Genomic DNA, 21,230 nt, shown 5'->3' on the forward strand with positions numbered 1-21,230 from the left:
CGACAGGTGTCACCTGAACAAGTCACAACCCTGACCTGTCTCGGTCCCCTGAAGGATAAGGGAGCGTTCTTTTCCTTCTTCAGCTTTATCATCTACTGTAGGTGATGGATCCCAGACTGTTCTTTTTATGACTCAGTCCTACGCCCTGCCACTGAATTGACTGCCCCAAAACAGGTCACATATACTGAGGAAATGACACAAGCTTTTAACTCTTTGTTTCAGTCCTTGGCCAGTGCCCCAGCACTGGGCTTGCCAGATTACAGAAAATCCTTTGTAGTCAGGGACCCTGCATTCGCTGCGGTTCTAGCGCAAATGCACGGTACTCACTACCGCCCCGTGGCCTACCTTTCAAAAAAAAAAAAAAAAAAAAACTACCAATTCAAGTCCAGGGCCTGCCTGCCTGTCTACAAGCTGTGGCTGCTTTGCAATGACTGTAAAGGAGGCATGTAAAATTACTCTCGGCACTGACACAACTCTGTATACCACACACACTGTAGTGCATATTCTACAAAAACATGTCAACTCAACACATGACAGCTCAGAGATCCAGTGCAATGGTACCATGACTGTTCTAAAGAATTGACTAATACAACTTCACCAAGACTGACACTCTCAACCCTGAATTTTAAGACATTTTTGTTGATGGAAGTTGTTCCAGGCCCTCAGATAGCACGTACAAAACAGGGTATGCAGTAGTTACTTTGCCTGACCAGTTAAGCACAACAAGCTGAGCTACATGCCTTAACTAGAACATGTCAGTTATTTCAGGGACAGGAAGTGAACATTTACACATTTACACTGACAGCAAATATGCTTTCAACGTGGCCCATGATTATGGAATGATCTGGACTAATCAGGGGGTTAAAACTGCAGACAACAAACAAATTGCCAACCAAAAATGGGTGGAAAACCTCCTGAAAGCACTGCATTTACCATCCAAGGTTAATATTATAAGAGTGAAAGGCAATTCTTTTGACAAAACAGAAACTACTAAAGGTAACAATTTAGCTGACAGAGCAGCCAACAAGATACCTTGTACAAAGAAAAGCACAACCCAAAGACATGGATTGCTGGGTTCATGCAGGTTTGACACGCAATCCGGATGGATTGTGGTCAAACAAGGAGGGAGTCAGTAGGTTTGGTTTACCTGCTACCATATACTCTGACCAGGGGCCCGCTTTCACAGCAAAACTCACCCAACAGTTAGTGAAAGTTTTGGGGATATGGAAGTTCCACATTCCTTACCATTCACAGAGTGCAGGAGTAGTGGAAAGGATGAACAGGAACATTAAGGACAAGCTAAGGAAAGCCACACAGGGTACTATGAAGAACTGGCTTCATTTCTTGCCAGGGGTACTCTTCCAGATAAGGACCACCCCTCATGCCAGGACAGGTCTCTCTCCCTTTGAAAACCTAATGGGTAGGCCAGCACAAAAGCCCTAAAATAGGTGAGGAGTCTAACTTATTTTCCTTACAGGAAGAGCACGTGAAACATTTGGTAGGTAGCCTTACTGAAAACTATGATGAGGTTGCTGGCACTTTCTCTCCTATTTTCACAGAGCTCAAGCATCCCTTCATACCAGGAGACAAAGTGTTGATCAAACAACTTGCAGTCCGCAAGCAACCAGGTCCCGCCTTCCAAGGTCCATTTGAAGTCCTCAAGGTCTCCAGGACAGCAATTCTGACCGAGCAAAGCCCGCAATGGATCCACGCATCAAGGATAAAGAAAGTGCCACAGCAGCAAGAACCAGAGATGGTCCCAGAACCAGAGGGAAGCCAGGACCAAACGGATCCGAAGAGACACTGACCCAACCACTCCCTGCCACCCTCTCCCTCGTATTCGAAGAGACTCTGATCCCATCGCTCCCTGCCCCTCTCCCCTACAGCCCCTTTGTCCCACAGCCAAGCTGCCTTCCTTCTAGGGTCCCCCAAGCCCCAATTCACAAAGCCCAGAAGGTGCAATGTTAAAATTATTCTTATTTTGTCAATTGCATTAACCATGAAGGTATTCTTATTAACTGTTTTTGGGTGCTGGCTTACATCTTCATGCGGAATGAGTAGGCATAACAAAAGGGGTCAGGGGTAGAGCAACATTTACAGAAATGATTTATAATTATCCCTTCTGTATACAGACAGGAGATATAATGTCAAAAGCACAAATTGCAGCAACAACTGAGTATCACATCCAGAGGAGGGATGGGACATGTAATATAACAGCAATCATATTGTTAGCAACATATAAAGGGACACAATGATGAAAGGGCGAAATTGCAGGACCGAATGAGACGTCTGGGAGACTCCTGGAATCCATTCTCTGGTGTGGGAGGTTGGTTTGGTTCGTTCTGGGATAGTATCATGAATTTCTTTAAGAAAGTAGGAATGATCCTCATCATCATACTTATCCTGGGAATTGCAATTTATGCCACCATTAAGATTGTATTTTGTCTAAATGGGTAGAATTACCAAAATCAAACCTTCCACTTCAGACCCATACACAGCCATGGCTAGATTCTACACAGAACATAGGTGGTTCTGAGAATGATCAAGAGAGGACTTCGTCCTTCATGATCAAAGGAGGGATTGTAAGGGTAGGGAGAGTCACCCTTTAAGTTCAAGCAGAGTCTAAATGTAATAAGACAAGTTTAAACAGATATTTACTGAAGTTTAGTGAAACACCATGCTTTGCAAGTTACTTCTGATGTCTGCAAGAAACAGGATGCATTTGTGGTCAGAGCTAGCTGTTAGAATTTATAGGAAGTAGGAAATATTCATAAGGTGAAATGAAGCTATGTGGTTTAATTATAGATGATTTCTTAAGGTCATTTATATAAATATATGTCTGTATGTCTGGAGACTTTTGATCAGAATTCCCCTAAAAAAAGTCCATTAACTGTATGACGCACTAGATGTTAATGTTTCATGATTGGTCAAATGTCTTGAATGTCTTGTCTAAATCTGATTGGCTGACAATGCAATTTGAAGCACATAAAAAGTAGTATACAGGAAATAAAGAACTTGTAGTCACGATAATCCTCAACTCGTGTGATTGTCTGATTTTACCCAATCGATTGAAAGGGCTTTCCAGTGGTCACTAAAGTCCAGCCCGGGCTAATCAGAAGGGGGGCGCGCCTTACAATAGTAGCAGTATAGCAGTCTTGTAACTGCTATCAGTGTATAAAGCTTGTAGTTTTCATTCTCCTAGTGCCAAGATCAATCACCATTGACCCTATGACCATCACATTCTTTTGTATCAGTTGTTTTTGTGTTATATAGAGTACAATAAACACAATAAAATATTCCATACAGTCCATTATGTTTAATAATGTCAGTGACGACAACATAAAAAAGCAAAAAAAAATTCAAATCGACAACCATATTTCATGTGACATGCCACGTGAAATGCCACGTGACCACGTGACATACCACATGGCCACGTGACATGCCACGTGACCACGTGACATGCCACATGGCCACGTGGGCACGTGACCACGTGACATGCCACATGGCCACGTGACATGCCACATGGCCACGTGACATGCCACATGGCCACGTGACATGCCACATGGCCACGTGACATGCCACATGGCCACGTGACATGCCACATGGCCACGTGACCATGTGACATGCCATGCCATGAAATGTCAGTGACGACAACATAGAAACGCAAAAAAAAAAATCAAATCGACAACCATATTTCCAAAAATATATATAACCCAAAAAAAAACAAAAAATTGCTGCAGTGCAAACTGGGTGGCCAACTAGAATGGGGGAGGCAACATAAAATGTTTTTTTTTTTTAAAGGTCTTGATAATAAGGACTGTGGGAAGTGGGATAGGGATTGGATGACTGGGGAGAACTAAGGTAAGAAGTGGCCGGGGAACTGGAGGGTGCCACTTGAGGTGGGGGGGGTGCAAAATTTTGGGCAGTGGGGGCTGGAGCACGTTGGTGATGGGGGATAATGCCTGGGTGGTGATATGGATGGGGATAAGGATGCTGCGGAGCTTGCTCACCATATGGACGTTGGGGATGGGTAATAACTGGTGGCATGGGATCTCCAGATAGTGCAGCCCTTACGCACACACCAGTGAAATTGAAGATGGCCATGTGAACGTCCATTTTGCGTGCAGTCGGAACCTTTGAAATGTGGTGGTATAGGTTCTTCACAAAGCTTGCATCTTCATTATTGGGGTCTGCAAAAGGATCATTGCTATCCGCCCGTCTCATTGCCGTCATCTCTTGCATAAAGGACAGCATAGCTCCATCCATGTCAGGCCTATGCTGTCCGTGTCGTTTGCTTCTGGAAGCAGTAGTAACAGAACGAATCTGAGGGTTGGAACATTTATTAGTACATTTTATTCTACATTTCCACATTTCAAAATGGGACATTTTATATAGGATACTTACAGGCACACGTTGTGGCACACGTCTTTCAAGCGTGGCTGTAGATTGTGAAGATGGCATTTCCTCAGGAGCTTGCTCCCTACCACCAACTCCAATGTCTTCCTCTGCCGCAGGCTGGGTATCCACTGCACCCCCTTCCTCTTCTGTATCTGAAATGTTGCTGGTGGTACTGTAAAATATTTGTTAATAGATGGATTACAGGTGAGTACAGTAGAGTTATTACAATACATGGATCCATGTGTGTCATTAAAAAGTGGACCACTTATACATACAGGTAGGTGCAAGAAATATCCCCTAAACCTACACGGTTTGGAGATATTAGCAGAAAACCCGTAGACAACGGCGCCTAAGCGTGCCGTTTCTGAAGACGCTTGTGCCATGACTGGTGGATCCCACGTGCATGACGTCATTGTGGCTAGGGCCAGTCACAGTACCGAAGCCATGATACGCAGAAGTCACTCAGGGAGTGATGGCGGCAACGGAGGAGGGGAACGGGGACCACAGCGGGGGCTTCCATCACAGGTAAGTAATTCATAATGAGCTAGCATGCTTGTACTTTTCTGTACTTTTGTACTTCCTCTTTGGAGTATATCATTTTTTTTACTCGGCCAAATAATTTAATATAGGGGAGAAATAATGTATTTACTTACTTTCTTAAGTTCATAACACTTCCAAGTCCAGTGAATCAAAAAAGGGGCTTTTTTTTTTGTTGATGGTCCTGCTCCGCTCCGGCTTTCTCTTGCCTCCTCCCGTCTGTAGCGGTCTCTAAGGGATCTCCACCGTGTGATGATTTTATCACCTGTATAGGAACAGTAGACACAATGAACTGATAGAACTCCAACATGACAATTACATATAATATGAGGCCACGTGGCCTCGTGACCATGTGGCCACGTGACATGCCACATGAAATGCCACGTGACATGCCACATGAAATGCCACGTGACATACCACATGGCCACGTGACATGCCACATGGCCACGTGACCACGTGACATGCCACATGGCCACGTGACATGCCACATGGCCACGTGACATGCCACATGGCCACGTGACCGCGTGACATGGCCACGTGACATGCCACATGGCCACGTGACATGCCACATGGCCACGTGACATGCCACATGGCCACGTGACATGCCACATGACATGCCACATGGCCACGTGACCACGTGACATGCCACATGGCCACATTTCATGCCACATGGCCACGTGACATGCCACATGGCCACGTGACATGCCACATGGCCACCTGACATGCCACATGGCCACGTGACATGCCACATGGCCACGTGACCACGTGACATGCCACATGGCCACGTGACCGCGTGACATGGCCACGTGACATGCCACATGGCCATGTGACATGCCACATGGCCACGTGACATGCCACATGGCCACGTGACATGCCACATGACATGCCACATGGTCACGTGACCACGTGACATGCCACATGGCCACGTGACATGCCACATGGCCACGTGACATGCCACATGGCCACATGGCCACCTGACATGCCACATGGCCACGTGACATGCCACATGGCCACGTGACATGCCACATGGCCACGTGACCACGTGACATGCCACATGGCCACGTGACATGCCACATGGCCACGTGACATGCCACATGGCCACGTGACCACGTGACATGCCATGCCATGAAATGCCATGTGTTTAACCATGCCAAGCCACAAACTGCTTACCACGTATCCGACGGTGCTTATTACTAAGCGACATCCAGTTTGGTTTGACCTCCTCAAAAATCTCCTCCCACTTCATGCTGGTGATATGGCGGTCACTGTACTCAGCACATGTTTTGTCCCATAAGCCAGGCCTGGCATGCACGAGCTGAATGAGCCTTTCATGGGAGACATCTCTGGCCATTTTTTCTCTTCTCTCCAGGCTGCTCTCCTCTCTCTCTCTCTCTTGGCAGGTCTCCTCTCTCTTGGCAGGTCTCCTCTCTCTTGGCACGTCTCTTCAAAACACACAGGTTCAGGCAGCTCTCTTTCTATGCACTCTCCTCTCCTCTCTCCACTAGCAGCATGTGCTTGTACATGTGACTGACCACTACCTGGGTCAGAGGTCACCTGTACATTAATATATATTTTTTGCTCAAAAACGGATGTCTGCGGAACGGATCGTCCGCAAACGTCTGTTTTACGTCCGTTACGTTCTTTGAACGGAAGAGAAAATAGGGTTTTCTTCCGTTCGGAAAAACGGAGCTGAACGGAAACGGACGTTAACGAACGTTTGCGGATGGTCATCCGCAAACGTCCACAATGCCATTGACATGCATTGTGCTCCGTTTTCATCCGAAAACGGATGTAGGGAAAAACGGACGAACGGTCCGCACATGTGAAAGGGGCCACTGATTATATAGTGCAAGGTGAAGTTTGGATTCACTGTCACACTGGCTCCTTCATGTTACACTGGTCTCCACCACACTGGCATTCTGTACATTACACACTCCTGTCCCCTGCATTCTGTACATTACACACTCCTGTCCCCAGCATTTTGTACATTACACACTCCTGTCCCCTGCATTCTGTACATTACACACTCCTGTCCCCTACATTCTGTACATTACACACTCCTGTCTCCTGCATTCTGTACATTACACACTCCTGTCCCCTACATTCTGTACATTACACACTCCTGTCTCCTGCCTTCTGCCTTCTGTACATTACACACTTCTGTCCCCTAAATTATGTACATTACACACTCCTGTCCCCTGCATTCTGTGCATTACACACTCCTGTCCCCTGCATTCTATACATTACACACTCCTGTCCCCTGCATTCTGTACATTACACACTCCTGTTCCTTGCATTCTGTACATTAAACACTCCTGTCCCCTACATTCTGTACATTACACACTCCTGTCCCCTGCATTCTGTACATTACACACTCCTGTCCCCTACATGCTGTACATTACACACTCCTGTCTCCTGCATTCTGTACATTACACACTCCTGTCCCCTACATTATGTACATTACACACTCCTGTCTCCTGCCTTCTGTACATTACACACTCCTGTCCCCTAAATTATGTACATTACACACTCCTGTCCCCTGCATTCTGTGCATTACACACTCCTGTCCCCTGCATTCTATACATTACACACTCCTGTCCCCTGCATTCTGTACATTACACACTCCTGTCCCCTGCATTCTGTACATTACACACTCCTGTCCCCTGCATTCTGTACATTACACACTCCTGTCCCCTGCATTCTGTACATTACACACTCCTGTCCCCTACATGCTGTACATTACACACTCCTGTCTCCTGCATTCTGTACATTACACACTCCTGTCCCCTACATTCTGTACATTACATACTCCTGTCTCCTGCCTTCTGTACATTACACACTCCTGTCCCCTAAATTATGTACATTACACACTCCTGTCCCCTGCATTCTGTGCATTACACACTCCTGTCCCCTGCATTCTATACATTACACACTCCTGTCCCCTGCATTCTGTACATTACACACTCCTGTTCCCTGCATTCTGTACATTAAACACTCCTGTCTCCTACATTCTGTACATTACACACTCCTGTCCCCTACATTCTGTACATTGCACACTCCTGTCCCCTGAATTCTGTACATTACACACTCCTGTCCCCTGCATTCTGTACATTACACACTCCTGTCCCCTGCATTCTGTACATTACACACTCCTGTCCCCTGCATTCTGTACATTACACACTCCTGTCCCCTGCATTCTGTACATTACACACTCCTGTCCCCTGCATTCTGTACATTACACACTCCTGTCCCCTGCATTCTGTACATTACACACTCCTGTCCCCTACATTCTGTACATTACACACTCCTGTCTCCTGCATTCTGTACATTACACACTCCTGTCCCCTACATTCTGTACATTACACACTCCTGTCTCCTGCCTTCTGCCTTCTGTACATTACACACTCCTGTCCCCTAAATTATGTACATTACACACTCCTGTCCCCTGCATTCTGTGCATTACACACTCCTGTCCCCTGCATTCTGTACATTACACACTCCTGTTCCCTGCATTCTGTACATTACACACTCCTGTCCCCTGCATTCTGTACATTACACACTCCTGTCCCCTGCATTCTGTACATTACACACTCCTGTCCCCTACATGCTGTACATTACACACTCCTGTCTCCTGCATTCTGTACATTACACACTCCTGTCCCCTACATTCTGTACATTACACACTCCTGTCTCCTGCCTTCTGTACATTACACACTCCTGTCCCCTAAATTATGTACATTACACACTCCTGTCCCCTGCATTCTGTGCATTACACACTCCTGTCCCCTGCATTCTATACATTACACACTCCTGTCCCCTGCATTCTGTACATTACGCACTCCTGTTCCCTGCATTCTGTACATTAAACACTCCTGTCTCCTACATTCTGTACATTACACACTCCTGTCCCCTACATTCTGTACATTGCACACTCCTGTCCCCTGCATTCTGTACATTACACACTCCTGTCCCCTGCATTCTGTACATTACACACTCCTGTCCCCTGCATTCTGTACATTACACACTCCTGTCCCCTGCATTCTGTACATTACACACTCCTGTCCCCTGCATTCTGTACATTACACACTCCTGTCCCCTGCATTCTGTACATTACACACTCCTGTCCCCTACATTCTGTACATTACACACTCCTGTCTCCTGCATTCTGTACATTACACACTCCTGTCCCCTACATTCTGTACATTACACACTCCTGTCTCCTGCCTTCTGCCTTCTGTACATTACACACTCCTGTCCCCTAAATTATGTACATTACACACTCCTGTCCCCTGCATTCTGTGCATTACACACTCCTGTCCCCTGCATTCTATACATTACACACTCCTGTCCCCTGCATTCTGTACATTACACACTCCTGTTCCCTGCATTCTGTACATTAAACACTCCTGTCTCCTACATTCTGTACATTACACACTCCTGTCCCCTACATTCTGTACATTGCACACTCCTGTCCCCTGCATTCTGTACATTACACACTCCTGTCCCCTGCATTCTGTACATTACACACTCCTGTTCCCTGCATTCTGTGCATTACACACTCCTGTCCCCTACATTCTGTACATTACACACTCCTGTCCCCTACATTCTGTACATTACACACTCCTGTCTCCTGCATTCTGTACATTACACACTCCTGTCTCCTACATTCTGTACATTACACACTCCTGTCCCCTGCATTCTGTGCATTACACACTCCTGTCCCCTGAATTCTATACATTATACACTCCTGTCCCCTGCATTCTGTACATTACACACTCCTGTTTCCTGCATTCTGTAAATTACACACTCCTGTCCCCTGCATTCTGTGCATTACACACTCCTGTCTCCTGCATTCTGTACATTACACACTCCTGTCTCCTGCATTCTGTACATTACACACTCCTGTCCCCTGCATTCTGTACATTACACACTCCTGTCCCCTGCATTCTGTACATTACACACTCCTGTCCCCTGCATTCTGTACATTACACACTCCTGTCCCCTACATTCTGAACATTACACACTCCTGTCCCCTGCATTCTGTACATTACACACTCCTGTCCCCTACATTATGTACATTACACACTCCTGTCCCCTACATTCTGTACATTACACACTCCTGTCTCCTGCATTCTGTACATTACACACTCCTGTCTCCTGCCTTCTGTACATTACACACTCCTGTCCCCTAAATTATGTACATTACACACTCCTGTCCCCTGCATTCTGTGCATTACACACTCCTGTCCCCTGCATTCTGTGCATTACACACTCCTGTCCCCTGCATTCTATACATTACACACTCCTGTCCCCTGCATTCTGTACATTACACACTCCTGTTCATTGCATTCTGTACATTAAACACTCCTGTCCTCTGAATTCTGTACATTACACACTCCTGTCCCCTGCATTCTGTGCATTACACACTCCTGTCCCCTGCATTCTGTGCATTACACACTCCTGTCCCCTGCATTCTGTACATTGCACACTCCTGTCCCCTGCATTCTGTACATTACACACTCCTGTCCCCTACATTCTGTACATTACACAATCCTGTCCCCTGCATTCTGTACATTTTTTTTTATTTAATTGCTTTTTATTAAAAAAAAGAGATTTGGTTTATACATACATAAAGCATGATTTTCCAAACATAGAAAAAGTATACATATCACAACAAGAAATACAGATTTTCCCTTCAAAAATGTACTTAGCGCCGCAGGCGCAATCATACATAACACTCTAGTTGTCTCTAACACACCTACAAATCTATCCCCCCCCCCCCCCCCCAAAAACCCTTCGAACACGTGCTGTTAAGTCCAGCCAAGCCTATTGTGGCTAGCCGGTAAAGGAGTGGCAGGTCCCTTCAGGAACAGAAATAAGGAGCATCCGGAAAACTCCCAAACCACGCCAAGCCTGAGCTGCGAGTGGGTACGCCTTAAGTCCCATCCTCCACTATCTCGTCCGGGGGGTAACCAATATCTCCCAACCATGGATTCCATAGCAGCTTGAATTTTTTTAAGTTGTTTTGTCTAATAAACAGTTTACACCAAATTGTAGAGTTTATGGCATTTATCCATGCTTGCAGTGCTGGGGGGGTTCTTTGCCTGCCAGTTCATCGCAATTAAGCGTCTGGCCTGATACAGGCATCTTGATATAGATATTTTTGTTACAGCAGAGATTCTACCCCTTTCCATAATCCCTAATAGACAAGTCTTAGCTTCTGGTTCCAGGATAGTATTAAAGATCCTGTTAATTCTATGTACGATTTCTATCCAGTACCGATATAATTTTGGGCACTTCCATACCATATGGAGCAGATCCCCTGGTGCTCCACATCTAGGGCACTCACCATTAGACTTTCTACTTATCTTCAACATTTTTTTAGGGGTGTAATATGCTCTATAAAGAAAGAGCTTGTGGGACATGCGCTGCGATGGGGAGATAGACACCAGGTTCCCTTGAGCTAGGATCTCATCCCATTGCTCTTGCCCAATTGGTCCCAAGTCTTCCTCCCATCCCCTCCTGCTCTTATCCGGTCCCTCTCCATTCAGGATTTTATCCTTGAGTTTTATATATAAACTAGAAATCTGACCCTTTGTTTGTCCTCGCTCGAGGAATCCCTGAAACAGGGGGCTCTTCACCCTCTCAATAACAAGTGTGCCGTACTGTGCTTGTATCCCGTGTCTCACTTGCAAATATATATAAAATGTTTTGTTAGAGATACCAAATTCCTGACGAAGACCTTCGAAAGATTTCATAATATTCCCCTGATAGAGATGCACCAGTCTACTGATCCCGCTCCTCTCCCACTCCAGGGGCCGATCTATACTATTTAATTCGGCCAATTCTCCATTGTTCCATAGGGGAGTATACTCAGTTACTCCCTCATAGCCCAGGAGTTGCTTGGCTATCTGCCATACTTTCCTCGCCAAAACATTAGTAGAGCATTTACAAGCAAATGAGTTGGCCTCCAAAACTTCAACTAAGGTTTTATGATATGCTTTATTAATCATCAATTTATGATTCGGCACAGTCACCCCCCTCCAGTCCAGCCCCAGTTAAATGCTGGAGCTGGGCTGATAGAAAGTAAGTTCTTGGATGCGGTATCGCTACTCCTCCCTTTTCCACAGGGAGCTGCAGCGTCCGCAGCCGAATCCGAGGCTGTCTCTTTTTCCATACTAATTCACGAATCAATCCCTCCAGTCTGTTGAACCACTTCTGGTTAATCCAGACTGGGGAATTGTGGAGGATATATAAGATCTGCGGCTGCCAAATCATTTTTACTAGGTTGCAGCGTCCCGCCACAGACAGGGGGAGGCGACACCAGTTATTGACCTTCTGCTTCAGTTTCGCCAGTAGTGGTGCCAGATTCTCCTCAACATACCGATTTATAACCCAACTTGGCTACTTCTGTCTACAACAGTTCGCTGTCATCCACCCTGGATACCTTGGCTCCCCTTACTACGCACAGAATCAAGCCCCGGCCGCTGCAACCCTGGCAAACAGACAATACCAGAAGCCTCAAAAAACGTAGCCGTGCTCTTGAGCGTTTGTGGTGTAAAACTAAGTCACAGCAAGATTTCAGCCAATATAAATCTGCTCTCCAAAAATACCATTCCTGCCTGCACGCTGCCAAACAGACCTACTTTATCACTCTCATTAACACCCTCTCACGCAGTCCCCGTCAACTCTTTTCTACCTTTACCACTCTACTTCGTCCTCCATTACCCCCACCCACTAACTTACTCACTGCCCAGGAGATTGCTTATCACTTCAAAAATAAGATTGAGACGATTCGTCTCGAGATCTCCGCTTTACAGACATCTCCCTCACCTTACACTCCCTGTCCTCCTGCACAATCAATACTTTCCTCTTTTGACCCAGCTACTATAGAGGAAGTCACTAAACTTTTTTCTAATGCCCGCCTAACCTCCTGCCCCCTGGACCCCATTCCTTCTCAAATACTACGGTCACCATCTGACTCAATCCTACACTCCTTAACTCACATCTTCAACCTCTCACTCTCTACTGGCATCTTCCCCAACCCTCTAAAACATGCACTAGTCACTCCCATACCAAAAAAGGCCTCAGACCCCACCAATCTTAACAACTTAAGACCCATCTCTTTACTCCCTTTTGCCTCCAAACTCCTCGAACGTTTAGTCTATAACCGACTGAGCAACCACCTCACTGAATATAACCTTCTCGATCCTTTTCAGTCTGGATTTCGCCCACAGCACTCCACAGAAACTGCCCTTCTAAAACTCACCAACGACTTACTAACAGCCAAAACCAACAGTCATTATCCCATACTCTTACTCTTGGACCTTTCTGCTGCCTTTGATACAGTTGACCACCCCCTCCTCCTCAAAAAACTCAATTTGCTTGGTCTCCATGACTGCGCCCTCCGTTCTCATCGCACCTTCAGTGTCACTTACAACTCCACTTCCTCTTCTCCAACTCCTCTTACCGTTGGGGTCCCCCAAGGTTCTGTCCTTGGACCTCTACTATTCTCGATCTACACATCCTCCTTGGGTCAGCTGATAGCCTCCCATGGCTTTCGCTACCATTTATATGCTGATGACACCCAAATCTATCTCTCTACCCCTCAGCTCACCCCATCAGTCTCCTCACGCATCGCTGATCTACTAACAGACATATCAGCCTGGATGTCACACCACTTCCTCAAACTTAATCTATCTAAAACCGAGCTCTTAATATTTCCTCCCCCCACGTGCCCCTTCACCTGACTTCTCTGTCAAGATCAATGGCACATCTATCAGTCCATCCCCACATGCCAGGGTGCTAGGGGTAACCTTAGACTCCGAACTGTCCTTTCAGGCCCACATACAAGCCCTGTCCAAATCATGCCGCCTCAACCTCCGCAACATTTCCAGCATACGCCCCTTTTTAACTAATGACACCACCAAGCTTCTAATTCACTCCCTGGTCATCTCTCGCCTCGACTACTGCAACTCCCTCCTCGTTGGATTACCTTTACATAGACTACCCCCCCCCTTCAGTCCATAATGAATGCTGCTGCCAGACTCATCCACCTTACCAGCCATTCAGTGTCCTCCACCCCTCTCTGCCAATCCCTGCACTGGCTTCCACTCACCCAACGAATAAAATTCAAAGTACTAACAATAATTTACAAAGCCATCCATAACTCCAGCCCCCAGCTACATCACTGACCTAGTCCCAAAATACCAACCAAACCGCTCTCTTCGGTCATCTCAAGACCTCCTGCTCTCTAGCTCCCTTGTCCCCTCCTCCCATGCTCGCCTCCAGGATTTCTCCAGAGCTTCTCCCATCCTCTGGAACTCCCTACCCCAATCTGTCCGACTGTCCCCTAATCTATCCATCTTTAGACGATCCCTGAAAACCCTTCTCTTCAAAGAAGCCTATCCTGCTTCTAACTAACACTGTTTTACTTCCCCCATTAGCTCATCCCCCACAGCTATTACCTCTTGTATCAATTGCCCCTTCCTTTTTAGATTGTAAGCTCTAACGAGCAGAGCCCTCTGATTCCTCTTGTGCCAAATTGTAATGTAAATGTAATGTCTGCCCTCATGTTGTAAAGCGCTGAGCAAACTGTTGGCGCTATATAAAACCTGTATAATATAATAATAATAATATCTCTAGGAATCCAGACACCCAAGTATTTCAACTTGGGTACCACTTCTAGTCCCACAACTGTAGGCAATGTTTGATCTCCAGACTCCGACAATGGCACAAGGGCTGATTTACTCCAGTTAATAACCAAACCTGATTGTTGCCCAAATTCCTTCATCAGCCGTACTACACTGTTCAGAGTAGAGCTCACATCGCCAATAAAAAACAGGACATCGTCTGCAAATAAGGCCAGCTTCTCCTCCTCTAGTCCGCGCCGGAATCCCTGGATGTCCGGGCGTGATCTCGCCATCACAGCCAGGGGTTCCATAGCCAACACGAACAAGAGGGGAGACAACGGGCACCCCTGCCTCGTACCCCTTTCTAGATGAAACGTATCGGAGAATAGAGTCCCCATTTTAATCTTGGCCCTAGGTCCCCTATATAGTAATTTTACCCATTGGATGAATAGGGGGCCAAAGCCGAAGCGTTCCAATACGCCCCAGAGATAGCCCCACTCCAGGCTGTCAAAGGCTTTGGTAGCGTCCAAAGCTAGTATGGCACCTGGGTTATCATTGTCTCTAGGTATTTGTAAATTTAGAAAAACCCTCCTAATATTAGTGTTAGTTGTTCTGCCCGGGATAAACCCGGACTGGTCTGGATGTATTAATTTATGAATATAGCTATTTAACCGGGTTGCTAGGACCTTGGCTAGGATTTTTACATCTGAACATAACAGGGATATCGGCCGGTATGACGAGACTTCTTGTTGATCCTTCCCCTCTTTGAGAATTAAAGTGATATTAGCCTCCAGCATTGAAGCGGGGAGCTCCCCCGCCTCTAATGCATGGTTTAACGTTTCCAGTAGTGCCGGCATCAGCTGTTCACTATATCGTTTATAAATTTCTACTGGAAGCCCATCGGGGCCAGGAGATTTATAATTTAGGCATACTGCTCATCGCGCATTTTAGTTCTTCCAAAGTAAGTGGTGAGTCTAAATTCAATTTATCCTGGTCTGAAAGCATAGGGATAGCTGTTTGGTGCAGGAAATTAGTGGCCAAGCCCTCACAATCCTGTATGGTTGATTTATATAAGGTTCTATAGTAGTCACTAAGTACCTTCATAATCTCGGTTTTAATTGCCTGTATTGCTGTAGTGGGGCCATTAGTTTGCAAATATAGTTTTATTAGTATTTTGAACAAAGAAAACATACATTGGGAAAGCCCCAAAACAAATAACAGTAAGTGCAACAGGAGAGACAAAAGACGTCGCAGCCTCACAGACACGCTATACAGGTATTGGCATGGGAACATATAGATTATCAGCAAAACATGTCCTACTCACTGGCCTTGGAGGCCAATCCCTCCTGGTCAGGACCGGCAAAGATGCCCCCGCCTCTTTATAGGAAGCGATCACGCCGAAGCCTAACCTAGCGCTTCGGCATAAGGTCATTGGGAGCATGGTCGGAGACGCGGCCAAAAAAGAGAGTGAAGATTAAGATGAAAGTGAAAGAATAACAGAGAAAAGAGAAAAAAGGAAGAAAGGGGAAGGGGGAAGGAAGAGATAAGGGGAAGAGGTGGTGGGTAAGGGGGGGGGGGGAGGGGAGGGAGGGGCAGGGCGGGATCGGTTTCCCCTACGCGGTATGTCAGACCCCAGTGGCAAGTAAATTAACGGCCAAATAGAGCTTTGCCCTCATCTGAGTATACAAACACGTTCCAGAGAGACCAAGTCTTTCGATAGGTCTCCTGCCGATCCTGGGCTGTAAGCACCAGGTCTTCCATTTTATTTATATCCTCCACCTTCCTCACCCACATTGCCGCTGAAGGCGGCGTCTGCTGTTTCCAAAGCAAGGGGATACAGGACTTGGCCGCATTCGTTAAGTGACGTAGTATCGATCGTGCGTATGTCCTAGGGGGTATGTCCGAAACATGCAGTAAGAAAAAGGCTGGGTCATTAGGGATCTGCCATTCTGTAAATTTCTGAGATATGGTCCGGACCGCGGCCCAGAACTCCGAAAGCTTAGGGCAGGACCAAAAAACATGAAAAATTGTGCCCGTCCTTCGCGACAGCGCCAGCAGTACTCAGATGCGTCAGGGTAGATAAGGTGAAGGCGACTAGGCGTCAGGTACCACCGGACAAGAATTTTGTAGTTCGTCTCTTGTATTTTGGTACAAATCGAGGACCGCAGAGCGAACCGCAGTATGTTGTTAATTTGTGGTTGCGTAAAAGTGCGGCCCAGGTCTATCTCCCATTTAGTAAGACCCGCAATGTGTGGTGGTTGAGCAGGTGTATTGAGTAGAACGTACATTTTAGAAAGGATTCGGGAGATCGGTTCAGTGTCAGAACAGTATTCTTCAAAAGTAGTAAGTGGTCTAGTATAGTCTAGGGGGTTCGGGAGAGAATGGAGAAAGTGATGCAGGCAAGGGCCATTAGTTTGAACCAATAAGGAGAGAACTCGACCCACCTTCTCCCCTTCGCCAAAATAATATTGACGTTGGAAAATACGTTGGTTCTCTACCCTTTTTAGAAGTGCCATTTTATATATCTGTTGGCTGTCCACCCAGGTCTGTTGTTTCCCCGGCGACGGGTCCTCCACAAACTCTCTCTCGGCCTGGATAACATCATTTCTAATTTTCCCCTCTTGGTCTCGAGCTTCCCGTTTTTGTTATTGCAATTTTCTGTATGAGTATTCCTCTAAAAAAGGCTTTTAGGGAGTCCCAAACTATTCCGGGTGCCGCTGTCCCTCTGTTAATCTGGAGAAATTCCCCTATTTGATCCCCTAAAAGGTTGGAGCTATCAATTAGCTCCAACCAAGCGGGGTTTATTCTCCACTCTCTCGGTGTGGGGCGCACTCTCCCGTATTCAAAGTTATAACCAAGGGGGAATGATCTGAAATCCCACGTACCCCATATTCTATGTCTGCCACCAACCCAACTGCCTCTTTGTTCCCCAAACCCATGTCTATTCTTGATAGCGTCTGGTGGGTACTGGAAAAACAAGAATACTGCCTATCCTGAGGATGTCGCATACGCCAGATGTCCCTTAAACCAACTTCCAATAGAAATTCATGTAATCGACCTGTTCTGTTCCCAGCTGGACAAGGGAATCTGTCCAGACGCTTATCTATGATTTCATTGAAATCACCGGCTATTATCCACGGGACGCCCATTTTACCCAAGCTAAACATGAGAAGTTTATCCATAACCTCTAGCTTAAAAGGAGGAGGTATATAGATATTCGCTAGAACATATTCTTGCCCAGCCACCAAGCAATGCAAGAAGACAAATTTCCCCTCCCCATCTATCTGAGACTCTTTACATAAAAAATCTATACCCTTCCAAACTAACACACTCACACCGCGAGAATACGATGAATAGAAGGAATGATAATATGCCTGGAATTTCCGATTATGTAACAAAGAGGCCGTGGTTGGGGTTAGGTGGGTTTCCTGTAGAAAAAGCAAACCAGGTCCCTTTCCTTCCATCTCCAACATCACAGACCCCCTTTTCTTAGGGTCTCCCAAGCCCCTCACATTCCACGAAGTTATATTCCACCTACCCATCAGCTCCAGTGATTGTTATGCCCATGGGGGGGATAGGGTGAGGGGGGAGGGAACCGCTTCCTCTCCCCAACACCTCTCCCCGTCCCAACCTGTCCCCCATCACCACCCCGTTGCTCACAGCACGTGTTCGAAGACTCCCCTCCCTCCCTCCCCCCGCCCAACCCTGCCCATCAGAGCCACCCCTAGGGGTCTCGATTGTAGCCGGTATAATCATACCCCATTCAAGAGTGTCCAAACTCACCACCCCCCCCACATGGTCTTACCACACCCATTTACTAAACTTCTAAGATGGAATCATAATCTCTCCATGACACCAATTATGCCCTTCTAAAAAAAAAAAAACTGCATTCTGTACATTACACACTCCTGTCCCCTACATTCTGTACATTACACACTCCTTTCCCCAGCATTCTGTACATTACACACTCCTGTCCCCTACATTCTGTACATTACACACTCCTGTCCCCTACATTATGTACATTACACACTCCTGTCCCCTGCATTCTGTACATTACACACTCCTGTCCCCTGCATTCTATACATTACACACCCCCGTCTCCTGCATTCATTACATTACACACTCCTGTCCCCTACATTCTGTACATTACACACGCCTGTCCCCTGCATTCTGTACATTACACACTCCTGTCCCCTGCATTCTATACATTACACACCCCCGTCTCCTGCATTCATTACATTACACACTCCTGTCCCCTACATTCTGTACATTACACACTCCTGTCCCCTACATTCTGTACATTACACACTCCTGTCCCCTACATTCTGTACATTACACACTCCTGTCCCCTACATTCTGTACATTACACACTCCTGTCCCCTACATTCTGTACATTACACACTCCTGTCCCCTGCATTCTGTACATTACACACTCCTGTCCCCTACATTCTGTACATTACACTCTCCTGTCCCCTACATCCTGTACATTACACACTCCTGTCCCCTACATCCTGTACATTACACACTCCTGTCCCCTACATTCTGTACATTACACACTCCTGTCCCCTGCATTCTGTACATTACACACTCCTGTCCCCTGCATTCTGTACATTACACACTCCTGTCCCCTACATTCTGTACATTACACTCTCCTGTCCCCTACATCCTGTACATTACACACTCCTGTCCCCTACATCCTGTACATTACACACTCCTGTCCCCTACATTCTGTACATTACACACTCCTGTCCCCTACATCCTGTACATTACACACTCCTGTCCCCTACATTCTGTACATTACACACTCCTGTCCCCTACATCCTGTACATTACACACTCCTGTCCCCTACATTCTGTACATTACACACTCCTGTCCCCTACATTCTGTACATTACACACTCCTGTCCCCTACATTCTGTACATTACACACTCCTGTCCCCTACATTCTGTACATTACACTCTCCTGTCCCCTGCATCCTGTACATTACACACTCCTGTCCCCTACATCCTGTACATTACACACTCCTGTCCCCTACATCCTGTACATTACACACTCCTGTCCCCTGCATTCTGTACATTACACACTCCTGTTCCCTGCATTCTGTGCATTACACACTCCTGTCTCCTGCATTCTGTGCATTACACACTCCTGTCTCCTGCATTCTGTGCATTACACACTCCTGTCTCCTGCATTCTGTACATTACACACTCCTGTCCCCTGCATTCTGTACATTACACACTCCTGTCCCCTGCATTCTGTACATTACACACTCCTGTCCCCTGCATTTTGTACATTACACACTCCTGTCCCCTGCATTCTGTACATTACACACTCCTGTCCCCTGCATTCTGTACATTACACACTCCTGTCCCCTACATTCTGAACATTACACACTCCTGTCCCCTGCATTCTGTACATTACACACTCCTGTCCCCTACATTATGCACATTACACACTCCTGTCCCCTACATTCTGTGCATTACACACTCCTGTCCTCTGAATTTTGTACATTACACACTCCTGTCTCCTGCATTCTGTACATTACAAACTCCTGTCCTCTGAATTCTGTACATTACACACTCCTGTCCCCTACATTCTGTACATTACACACTCCTGTCCCCTGCATTCTGTACATTACACACTCCTGTCCCCTACATTCTGTACATTACACACTCCTGTCCCCTACATTCTGTACATTACACACCCCCGTCTCCTGCATTCATTACATTACACACCCCCGTCTCCTACATTCTGTACATTACACACTCCTGTCCCCTGCATTCTGTACATTACACACTCCTGTCTTCTGCATTCTGTACATTACACACTCCTGTCCCCTGCATTCTGCACATTACACACTCATGTCCCCTGCATTCTGTACATTACACACTCCTGTCCCCTGCATTCTGTACATTACACACTCCTGTCCCCTGAATTCTATACATTACACACTCCTGTCCCCTGCATTCTGTACATTACACACTCCTGTCCTCTGCATTCTGTACATTACACACTCCTGTCCTCTGCATTCTATACATTACACACTCCTGTCCTCTGCATTCTGTACATTACACACTCCTGTCCCCTACATTCTGTACATTACACACTCCTGTCCCCTGCATTCTGTGCATTACATGGAATTAATCCAGTGGAGAGGAGAACCACATCCAAAAAAGAAGGAATGGAAACTCAATGGCCACAGGAAAAGGGGAACTTTGATTGTGACAATCAAATGAGGAAATGCAAAAAAAAGAATAAGAATATAAAAAAAAGAACATTATTATATCACATTAAAACCATAAACTAAGAGACAGGTGATATATTTAGGCAGACGATATGTGATTTTACAAGTCTGAAAAAATCAACGCGTTTCGCTCTATTAGCTTCTTCAGGATTTACGCTTGAAGATGGCAACCATCTAGTACACGCTCCCTGCAAATCTACACAGTCAAATATAAGGCTCTCAAAATATTTGAAAGGAAAGAGTGGGTCCGGCCAGGATCCCTTAACGCTCACACCAGATCAAATGATGGAATTGAAGATCTCATAGGTGTGGATCAGCCTTATTCAAGATGGTGGAAGCTTCCAAGGAGAATGGGTTCCTCAAGCTGGATATAGAGGAGAGAGGGAGAAGAGGATGGGAGATAATTGCCCCCCCCCCAG

The 21,230-nt window shown here is 46.3% G+C and overlaps 2 protein-coding genes and 1 long non-coding RNA gene across 3 annotated transcripts in view; 1 reads left to right on the forward strand and 2 right to left on the reverse strand.

Moving 5' to 3' along the window:
- The window catches only part of LOC143955908 (uncharacterized), an 865,587-nt gene that overhangs the window by 139,938 nt on the left and 704,419 nt on the right, over positions 1 to 21,230 (forward strand). The window lies entirely within an intron of this gene.
- The window catches only part of LOC143955348 (uncharacterized), a 316,606-nt gene that overhangs the window by 106,752 nt on the left and 188,624 nt on the right, over positions 1 to 21,230 (reverse strand). The gene's annotated exons all lie outside the window — the stretch shown is intronic.
- LOC143956131 (uncharacterized) lies at positions 3,705 to 5,315 on the reverse strand. The gene is made up of 3 exons (XR_013269830.1): positions 5,052 to 5,315; positions 4,405 to 4,570; positions 3,705 to 4,323 (listed from the first exon to the last, which is right to left on the reverse strand). It is a non-coding gene; the product is annotated as an uncharacterized LOC143956131 (long non-coding RNA).

This window comes from Lithobates pipiens, unplaced genomic scaffold (assembly GCF_037356315.1).
Source record: "Lithobates pipiens isolate NorthernLeopardFrog02 unplaced genomic scaffold, aLitPip1_a1.2 Scaffold_35, whole genome shotgun sequence".
In the NCBI taxonomy this organism is placed as follows: Eukaryota; Metazoa; Chordata; class Amphibia; order Anura; family Ranidae; genus Lithobates; species Lithobates pipiens.